This window comes from Drosophila ananassae, chromosome 3R, assembly GCF_017639315.1.
Source record: "Drosophila ananassae strain 14024-0371.13 chromosome 3R, ASM1763931v2, whole genome shotgun sequence".
In the NCBI taxonomy this organism is placed as follows: domain Eukaryota; kingdom Metazoa; phylum Arthropoda; class Insecta; order Diptera; family Drosophilidae; genus Drosophila; species Drosophila ananassae.
In genome coordinates this window covers 11198062-11208421 of record NC_057930.1, presented here as the reverse complement: position 1 = coordinate 11208421, position 10360 = coordinate 11198062, and positions in this window count along the sequence as shown.

The window sequence follows — 10360 nt, the reverse complement described above, 5'->3', positions numbered from 1 at the left end:
GCTTGGAAAATCTCCAGAACCTCTCTGCCATTTATCTAAATTGTTTTTACCCAAAACTGCTCTCGATTTTCTCTGTTTTTGTCACGATTCTCCAAGCTATACAGAGGGCGGAAACAAGAAAACAACTCAAAGTCTCAATTGAATTGCAAATTTCCAACAAAATTCCAAGCACGCATTTGAACCCCAAACGGAGGTGCCACTTTATATATTTCTATTTTTTTATTATTTTTCTTGTGACACTCTTAATGATTTCGCCTGTCAACTGCAGCCAAGAACAGAATTCGATTCAGGAGGGGGGCTTTATCGGGTCTGAGAGGTCGGATGGAGAGACAGACAGGTCTGATAGATCGCTGCGTTTGCTTGATTGGTTGTCCGATAGAAGGTGTCGTCGGTTGGAGGGAGGCAGGCAGTCACTGACAGTTGGATTTGTGGCCCAGACAGGTTGTATCTATGGCAGCCGGAGAGCCAAGTTTATTTGGTCGATAGATAAGAAGAGTAGTGTGCTTCGAGTGGCTCATAATTAAAAAGGAATGTTTCTTTGTAGTTATCGCCGAGAAAGGATGAAAGAAAAGTGGGCCAAGATAACTATTCTATTGGCTATAAGCCCTTTCCTTAAGCCTTCTGTTAGAAGCTCCTCCAATATCTCGCTAATTACCCCAACAGTTTCATTTTATAATAAATACTCCCCGACTCGATTCGCTGTGCAATTTTCATATGTATGTCAATATTATGCTATGTCTAGTTTTTTCAAGGTGCCTCGGGTTACAAGCTCTACAACTACAAATAAAAAACAAAGCCAAACACACAGCTATCGAATGGACTTGTATATGGAGTTATTAACAATCGAGTTACCAGCTTGTTTGTTTGTTCGCCGGCTGGCAGGTCGGCTGGCTGACTGCCACTGGACTTGAGAACGTTATCTGAACACTATAATGCCATAATGCATCCATTTACGCTAATGAAATCAAACAGAACAGACCGGAGCACAACTCAATTGGCTTCAATTGGACAGTTTACAATGTGACTGACTTGGCTAACGTGGCTAAGCTGGGCTAGAAATGTTTGGGCCTCGAATCGATTAACGTTCGCCAGCCGGGGGCTGCTAATTAAAACGTTTATGCTAATGAGACACCTCGCCGCCATGTCCATGTCGCAATGTGTTAGAGAAAAGCCAAAAAAATAGCAAATGGGAGGTGGCTAGAAAATCTTTTTTAATAGCTTGAAATATTTTAATCTAAAATCCGACTATAATTGCTTGCAAAGTGGCATTAAAGTTGCTCTAAAATATTTATTCTACAATAGACAGTCTTAGAAACTAAACCTGACAACTAACTCTGGCTAGAAGGACTAAAGTTTGGTTAATCTATGATTAATAAAAGCCAACTCTTAGGCCAAATCGTGGCTAGTGGGTGGCTACTGGCCATCTATGACGCAAGTGCAACATTTGTTTTGGGGTCAAGTCGAGAGCCCTATTTATTCCAATCCAACTATCGACTCTTGCCACGTAATTCTCGACTCTTGCTGCAATTTGCGTCAGTTGGCCAAGGGAATATGGGGACAACTTTTGAGGTTTCCAAGTAATTTTCCACAAAGCCATTAGCTTAGAGTTTGGTGGATTGTTGCTCTTGTAGTTATTGGGGGTTAGTTGAAGGGAGAAGTTAATCTCCATTTAATAAGTAATACTGGAAGAGATGACAAACCTTATTAAACTTGGAAGAGAGTTCTTGCTTTATTATAAATATATGTTTTTATTCAAAACCCTTCTAATTAATAATGTAAGTAGGTCATACCTGGTAGGTGGCAACCTGCTTACCTTATAAGGAGAGCTCTGTGAGTGGCAGGCTTTCCATTTAAGCCCTTCGAAGCACGAGGGCCACAAGGGCTTCTAACTAGGCCAAGCAGCTGTCAGGATACTGAACGAAAAAGCCTCGAATGCCTTGAGAAAGTGCAATGACTCTTCTAGTTAGGCCAGGCCCCTTTGGCTGTAAACTGTGTCGATTTCAGCTCAGAAACTGTTCCAGTCAATAGGGAAGTGGAATTCAGCGAGTCCTTAAAGCGCCGAGAATGTGGGACAAGGCAGGACTAAATGCGTGGGTGTGACAGGACACTCTGAGTCAGCAACAGCAGCGCCAGACCGAAAAATAACAACAAAAGCGCACCCAACTGCGTAGTGGCAACTCGAGCAGGGCGTGTGTCCTTAAAAGAGAGGACCTCTGGGGTGCAGAGAGAGAGAGAGACAGGATGTTGGAATCAATGAATGAATGTACATTTAAGGACAGCCGGGAATAGGTTCTCTAACAAAGTTGTCCCCCTCCTTGATGGCTTCTCAGAGAGTCTTCTGGCAATTTTCTAAAAATAAATGGATTAGCTGGAGGAGAAATCAATTTTAGTTAATGGAGTTAGTGAGGGGGAAGTACTAACTAGTAGCTCTTACTATCTTTTAAAGTAAAGTGTATTAAAGATACTTTTTTTCCTGTTGACGTAATTGAAAGCCATTTATTTCCCTCGTGAATCAAGAGGGAGGAGGAGGAGGAGGAGGTCTAAGGGCAAGCAGAGGACACAGTACAGATTGGCAAGGAAATCAACTTCAACTTGTGGACGGCGCAAGGACGGCCACTGAAACTGAAACTGAAATTTGTCAGAAATTGCCGCCAACAATTAAAACAGAGCCCCAAGAGCCTCCTACTACTGCCACTGCCAACTGCCACTGCTGCTGCCATCAAGCTTGACCTGATTTCAGAGTCTCCCTTACCCTCCTCTTTAATGTTTTTATTACATATCTCTAGATATATATATATATCTTTTTTTTTGGCGGCAGACTTCGTGACGGCTGGAAATGCCAGAGCCAGTTTACACACGCAAGGCTTTTATGGGTCTCTCTTGAGTATTTTTTTCTTTGTTTTTTTTTTGATTTTTTGGCAACAAAGAAAACCTGTACAATGCACTTGCCACAATCGGGCGGCTCATGCTCGACTAGAGGGTCACTGAACCCACAAAGGAAAACTGAACAAAAAGTGCAACTGCAGCAACTACAGCAACTGCAACAGCAACAGTAGCTGTGGCAGCATTTTATTTCATAATCATTGCACATGAGCAGCGAGGCAGCCACCAGCAGCCCTGGGCACTTGGCCAGGCCTCTGGATCTCCGGCTGAAAGCAACTTGACTTGGCCTAGACACAAGGAAACAAGTCAGCTGAACCGATAGACCCTGGGAAGTGGGTCTCTGATGTTGGGTAACCAAATGGGATTATTATAGGAACTGGTCTAGGGGAGATATAGTCCTTCAGAATTATAACTTTCCACCTCTAAGAATCTAACTTCTTATCGTTTCATGTCAGAAGATTCATGTTATATTTATATTATTACTGATATTTAATGATATTTATTATATTACTACTCTATTATTTTTGATTTTTTAGTACTATTATACTTCTATTAAACCAAAAATAAACTAAAATTGCATAAAATTATGCAACTTTAGACTGTAAACTGCATAATTCATAAAAAATAAAAAAAAGCAAAACCAGAAGCCGCCAAACAAAGGCAACCTCGTAACTCTTGGAGCCACTTGGAATGGATTTGGCTTTCTGCCACCCCCTTTCCCTCCCATTTTTGGCCACCCAACACCAAAACTATCCCACCGCCCAACTCCCCAAAGGAGCCACCAACTCTTCCACTGCATGTGTTATGTAAGCGAGCATTTTCAACATTTTTTTGCTCAACTTGCAAAAAAAAGAAAGAAAATAAAGAAAAAGTTTGCAATGCAACCTAGAAATAACAGAGAAGCAGAAACAGTGGAAATTGGAAAGTAAAGAATGCAACGTTAGCAGCATTTTTCTCCAAAGAATTCTCTTTTTTTTTGTTCGAAATGAAGCCAAAATGAATCATCCAGAGATGTGTAGGGAAAACTATTATTGTTTACTTTAGAGTACCACAGGGCGTATGGGTAATTTTTGTTACTCATACGACATGTGGGCTGCTGGTCTTTACTTCTTTTATTTTTTATGGAAGGGAATGCCTCTCGAATATCAATATTCTACTCATATAAAACCAAAAATAATTACTCATTTGATCCTGGCCATATGGGGGAATTTCCAAATATTATATATCCGAAAAGAAGGCGCCTTGTGGCCATCATAGACTAGTGTGTGCCTTCTGGCCTTCTGGTCAGTGTGGATTTTATTAAGACATCCCATCCCTCGCCCCGCTGCACTCGCATTATGGCTAATTACACGGGCAATTTAATAGACATTCCCATATGTCGCCTCGGGGGCAGCTAATGGACCCTAAAACGACGTCAAATGGCTGGAGAAATGTGAGTGCCAGAAACTACTTGTATATCGGGGCAAGAGAAGCGTTGTTATATAACATTCCAGGGGCCAGAAACAGCGGGAGATGGTGGCTTATTTACCCTTCCCAATTGCAATCTATAACTTCTTAAATAATATCATAAATATTCTTATTTTGGAGGAATATTTTTTTACTTTTTTTTTCTTATAAAGTTTAAACTTCAAGCCAATCTGTTATAATTCATTGGAACACTATAACTCTGAATGATTTTAGGGTCGATTAGCAATCAATGAAATCCTTGAGAACGTGGACAAGATAAGCTGGCATATTAATAGCTTAATTCTGCAAAAAAAAAAAAGCGAGATTATTATTCAAGTAGTAGGTCTCCCACTGACTTATTAAAAATGTAAAATATTATATCTTATCTCTAAATGAAACTCTAGCATATCCATTTATCATAAAAAATTAAGCTATTATGTCAAAAGTTTAGGAGTGTGATGTAAATTTTTTGAGTTTAAACACGTGCCTGCTAAAAGCATAAAATATTCATAGAACTCATAGAACAATATTTATATTTCCTTCGAAAAGATAGGCGCCTATGCGTGTGGAACTTACTTGTTCGACATTAGTTGATAAGAGTTTGGGAGTTGGCATTTATTTTTAAACGAGGGGCATATTTTGGTAGCAAGATAAGGGAAGAAACTATAGACTCTGGCCTACAGAGACTGATAGTTGGAAGGTCCAGTCTGCTGACTGGAAATAGTTCTGAGAACTAACAGAGGATGGCATAAGTGGGATTGTAAATCTTGGCAGTGGCAGGTCTCTAGATAGAGCTTCCTCCTTACATCATTATTAGTTCTTTATTTTTGTAATACTACCTCCTTAGACGACCTTAGTGCCTTAGCTACTGTCGCCTCATCATCATCGATGTGCAATCTCTGATATTGAACTTTTAGCCGACTGGTAGACCGATCGACCAGGTGGGAACCGGTTCGATGCCATCATCATGGCATCATAATGTATTTTTTACTTTCGGCCGGTACATATATACCAGGAGTACCTATACCTTACCTATATGGCACATTTTTTTCGCCAAAAACTCTGCCAAAATGTGTAAAAGCCTGCCCATAAAGTGACTCAAGTTCCAGCACACACACACTCTGTGTATGTTTTTTTTTCGGCATTCCAACGAACTCTGCTCTGATATTCGAGAGCTTAAGCTACGAAAGGTGAGCCACTGAGCTACAGAGCTGTGGAGCTGTGGAGCTGGGGGATCAGCGAGCCGCCAAAAGCGTCACGTGCTTTTCAAATCGATTCGCTTTTTCGCCTTTATCGCCGCCTTTTTTTCGCTCACTTTTTGCAGCAATTGTTTTGTTTTTAATTTTTTTGCTTTTTTGGTTTTGTAAACAATGGGAGGCTTGTTTCTAAATATTTATAGCGTGTTCATTTGCGTGCCAGTGTTGGGTGGCTGGCTGCCTCATATAGCCCTCCCTCCCACCCCAGCCAATGTGTATTTTGTGTAATTCGGTATATCATTTATTATACAATACCATTTTAGGTTAGGCACGAGTTCACTTGGATGGTTGGGTGGTTGGATGGTTGGGCTTGAGGTGGGCGTGTTAAACTTTCTTAATCCGCCTAATACCGCCTTCTTATTGTGCGATCACGTTCGCCAAATGGCCGGAATATGGATGCGTAGGCAGACCAAGACTCGCTAATTTCCCAGACACGCAAAATGAACAGAGCCTAGAGGCCCAAAGCCCAGCTTCAATTGCAGGCTTTGTAATGGAAATTTTTACCAAAAAGAGTGACTCTTACTTAGGGATAAACATTATTATAATTTCTAACATAAATCCCTGATAATTAGGCTTTAAAAAGTTAATCTTTTAGCACAAGAATGTGAAAAACATTAGAGCTAATAGCTGAGGAAGAAAAGTGTAGAGTTAATAAGAAGAATTAGTTCGATTTTGAGCTAAATATCTTGTTCTATAAATTATAGTATAAACTAAGGCCTAGAATCTGAGCAATTTTCATTTCCATTTAGTATTTCAATTTAGAAAATAAAACCAACGGAAAGCAAAGCAGATGCTGAATAATTAGTGACCCTGATTGACACTTCCGGAGGCCAAGTAGTCTAATTATTAATTAAAACAAATCTGCAATTGGGGGGCCACGAATTCATTGAATTCTTTCAACTACATAGCTGGGGGAAAATACATAAATCCAAAAAACAAGCAACGAGTAAGATATGCAGCCAAGAACTCAGGTTCTCTGGTTCAATTTCCTTCAGAGTTCAGTTTCAGTTTTTTATTTTCAATTTTTCAATTCAATTAAAGACTGGCACGCTGGCACTCTGGCGGGCGGAGTTCAACCTTACTCGTCTGAACCTGGCGACTGGGGGACCTTTTTTTAAGCTTTTTGCTGCTTTTTGTGCCTGTCTGCTCGGCGCATAATTCACTTTATTCAAATGAGCGAATGAGTATAATAAAATAAACGCCTGTATGCCAGCCAGGCACAATGGCAAAAAAAAGAGAACTACGCAGACCATTGTAGAACCAAAAAACTGTTCACATGCAGAGAGAAAAAGGATCTATAGTTTCGGTTTTTCATTAAAGCAATATTTTATTTAATCTTTTAGAGAAGTTTATAGAGAAGTCATATTCTCCTTATACTTTTAATAAAAATTTAAAATAGTATTCTATTTCTTCAAGTGCCATTCTAGGGCAGTCTAGCAGCCTTCTCACTTTCAGATTCAAAAATAAAAGCTTGTAGAGACCAGAGACCACAGGCCGGATGTTTTCAAGTGATTCCCCAACTAACTAAGGCTCTGTGCGATCTGAACTTACAATCTCCTCAATGAAGAGTGACAAGGCGGAGCATCATCACTTGGATGATGCTTGGGAATGAAAAGTGTCGCGGCTGCAGTCCATGGGGAGCAGTCCATATATTCCTAGGAGACTGTCAAGGGAAATACCAGAGGATAAGAGGATAATTGAGGCTATTGAGAGATAAGTACTACAGAAGTACTAACTACAGAGCTACTAACTCTACAAGTACCTCAAGGAACTAATACAAATAGCTCTTTAGATTATAGACTTGGACAGTTCTATCTACACTTCTTATCCCCGAAAACCCATCATAACTAGCCCAAAAGATACTATAACAGCAATAGATACTATAACAACACAAGCTATACTATACCATATAGTATCTATTACTTAGTATCTACTCTAGCATATAGTATCTCTCAACTCGATGTTGTCCCAAAACCAAGGTTACTTAATCAAGGCAGTTAAGGGAAATGTAAAAAAAATATTTACCCTCCAGCCTGTTATTAACTTTTATTCAATATAATATAATATGCACTATATACGGTATAGATATCGCCATACCTCAACAGACATCTGTTTAATATTTTTTTCTACCCCACTTGCACAAATTAATGGCAACCGGGAAGCGACAAAGCCAGATCCCCAAAGTCGGGCACAATTGATTGTTTTGGTATCTCGGGCATATGCCTGCTGCTATATAGGGATTTATACATTATATCGGGTATAGTCCTATACTATACGTAGCTCATATCGCTTAAATTGCTCTTCATGCCAGCGAGCAAACTGTTTTATTTTCATTTTTATGCTTTTTCCATCGAGTGGGCGTAGTTTTGTTTTCGCTTCTCTCGGTTCTCGCGGTTAGTACTTGATTTAATAAATTTGATTAGGATTTATGGCCGAGTGGGGGTTTATATTTAGGAGGTGGTACAGTCAGGTGATCATATCTGGAAAAGAGGGTTAAAAACAAGGCATATTTCGCCACAACCCCTAGTCAGACTCACAACAAACGACCAATTTTTAGGCCAAGAATATTATTGATTTTCTGTCAAGGGTTGAGGAGGGCTGGGCACTGGGTTAGTTGGTTACTACCCGTGGGGTTTAAAAGACAGACCAGCCCACAGTTCAATGAACTGAGCAACCAACTCAGCCCAGAGCTGCACTTGGACAATAATCGACGTGAATCACCGAATAAATCACGTTGTCGTCGCCCAGGCACGTTCGAATCTTTGAATATGCGAGATATGGACAGTCTAATGGATAAGCGACTAGCTCGCTGGCTAGCTGCCCAGCTAGATGGATGTGATCCGAGTCTCTAAGCTTATGGTGACTTATTGAAATCGATTGATTCTGATTCCAGTCTGTCGGCTTTGGTTTCTATTCCATTTTTTTTACCCTAGACGACTTGCCTGCCGGATCTGTAAATTGCACGACTGACTGTGTTTATGAGTTTGTCAGATTGTCAGTTTGTGAGTTGAGTTTGAAAAGTCGTTTTGAATCAGACAACTCACGTGATAGAGTCTAGAGCCTAGTCTGCTTAACCAAAAAATACAATTTGTCCATTACCAGTCAGAAATATTAGGATAAAGATACAGTAACAGATTTAATTGGTTGGTTTCTGGGCCAATCTACTCTAGATAAGATAAAAAAAGCAAACAAATTGATTTTTTTCGACAAATGTTAGCAGGGTTAGGGAGTTGAAAACAACTGTTGGAAATGTCAAACATGGTGGGATATTCTGTGGAAATATCTCATAGGTCTCTGATGACTCACGGGCAGTAATGGGCTTAGACATCAAATATTTATCTATGTCTATGACATTCGGGGAACTATATCTTGAAAAAAATCACAAAAGGAATTATGAACATGAGGAATCAAAAATATATCTAAAATATTTAATAAGCAATCTTGATTTACTTAGAATATTTCTGAGAAAAAAATTATGATTAGGCTTGATTTTTTTTTTCTCAAAGAATAATTAACTTCTGAGCAAAAAAAGCAATACATAGTGATTATTTTCTCATATCATAAAAATAATCATAAAAATAATCATATTTTACGTTTTATGACCTGATCCATACCTGAAAATGATCCATAATCATTATTTTCTAAGTTTTAAAATGAAAATCATAACAAAACCTAATTATTTAAGGTTTCTCAAAATAAATACTTAAAATCCAACATAAACCCTCAAATATCATAAATAATGAAACCATCTTCCCAGTCAGATATGATTTAAAGCCACTTGTAAACTTTTATTAGAGCATTTTTTTTCAAAACAAGAAAAAAAATGCTTTTTTTAAACCTATTATCAAAAACTGGAAAAAATATGCTAGCCCACCGTCATAAATTGTGCAAGGTTAGAACGAAAAAAAAAGAAAAAAAGAAATAAGGTCTATCTAATCAGTTACGTATGAGGAGGCAGGCACATGAAGACCTGGAAAAAAGTACACTTTTTAAGGCACTATGGCTTATAAAAAAGTGGCTAGATTTCGTGAAATAAATAAAATATTCAAATAAAATTTACAATCACTGTGAATCATGCAGAAATCGGGCTACTACCCGTGAGTTGCAGGAACTTATCGGAGAAGTGAATCACAGAATCATAGAACACTAAGAGAAAAAAAGGAGACAAAAAAGAGAGATATGGATATTTCTGGTCAAGAGTGGGTGGGGGGAGGAGAAAAGAAAAGAATTTGGCAAGAAGAAGAAATACAATTCGAGTGCCTCTCTTACCTGTAAAGGGTTGTGTTCTGTTGTTATTGTTGTTTTTATTCTTTTCTTGCCCTTCTTTCGTTGATTATTTTTGTTTTTTGTTTTTTTTTCTCTTTTAGGCCCTCGGATTGCCTTCTGATTTGCTGCACTTGTTCTTGTGCCTCGTCGTCGTTTTTTATGCACTTGATTTTTGTTTTGCTTGCCTCGTTCGTTTATCGGCTTGTCACGTTTTCACTTTCACAGGTAAATTCTAAAAAAGAGGACGAGGATTTATTTTTTTTTATTTTTTCCCGAAAATACAATATTCTACTGCTGCCCGTCGCGTTAGTCGCGGGGGTGTGGTGTGCGGGAGAGGCGACGGGGCGCTTTTGGCCTTTACACACACACACACACCAAACACACACTCACACAGCACTGACTGAGTGACTGAAAGCGGGAACGAGAGTGCTGGTGGAGCTGGCGGATCTGCGGAGCGACGTCGACTTTTCGCTGCGAGAGTTGAAATCCAATTGGAACGTACCGAGCTG